General features: G+C 45.0%; 1 protein-coding gene across 1 annotated transcript in view; it reads right to left on the minus strand.

Annotated features, from left to right (window-relative positions):
• The window catches only part of GUCY2C (guanylate cyclase 2C), a 103,552-nt gene that overhangs the window by 61,870 nt on the left and 40,799 nt on the right, over nucleotides 1-883 (minus strand). The window lies entirely within an intron of this gene.

Genomic DNA, 883 nt, shown 5'->3' on the forward strand with positions numbered 1-883 from the left:
ATAGTTCACAGCACACAAAAAAATGTTGGTGCTAGAAGTCTACCTGGTGTCCTTGAAACCAATATACCTAAGAAGGGTTCATAGAGGATGAGACATATTTTTGTTTTTGTTTTTTTTCTTTTTGAGACGGAGTCTCACTGTCACCCAGGCTGGAGTGCAGTGGTGCAATCTTGGCTCACTGCAACCCCTGCCTCCCTGGTTCAAGTAAGTCTCCTGCTTCAGCCTCCAGAGTAGCTGGGATTACAGGTGTGCGCCACCATGCCAAGCTAATTTTTATATTTTTTGTAGAAATGGGGTTTCGCCATGTTGCTGGTCATGAACTCCTGGCCTCAAGTGATCTGCCCGCCTCAGTCTCCCAAAGTGCTGGGATTACAGGCGTGAGCCACCACACCCAACTGAGACAACTTGTTTTTAAATACAGAGCACACACCGGAAGAAAAGTCAGTCAGTATAGAACATTAAGTGACAGTGTTGCATGCCAGTTCTTTCTAAGCTCTCCTGGGTTAGTGAGGGAAGTCAATGAAGAATGGGATTTTATTTACTAGAACGCTAGTGTGTGGGTGGAGTTGTATAGATGGAGTAAGCTGACAGACTGTCAGAAGAGTAAGTGGAATCCAGGAAAATGTGGATCCAACCCAAGGAAGCACTGAAGCAGTGTCTGAGTATGCAAAAGAATACTCCTACACAGAGAAGGACAGCAACAATAAGACCGCATGGGAAAGTCGTGGTTCATATATGCCGCAATGAATCCCTATTAGGAAGTCAGTAGGCTCAAGAACTAAAAACGGAATAGATTCCAAGCAATAGACAGAATGTGGAAGAAGCTGGGAAATGATTAGGAATATGATGCCCTCCTTGCCTCTCTGAATACCGAGCACAGGCA

The sequence above is a fragment of the Mandrillus leucophaeus genome, unplaced genomic scaffold (genome assembly GCF_000951045.1).
Source record: "Mandrillus leucophaeus isolate KB7577 unplaced genomic scaffold, Mleu.le_1.0 Scaffold383, whole genome shotgun sequence".
NCBI lineage: Eukaryota > Metazoa > Chordata > Mammalia > Primates > Cercopithecidae > Mandrillus > Mandrillus leucophaeus.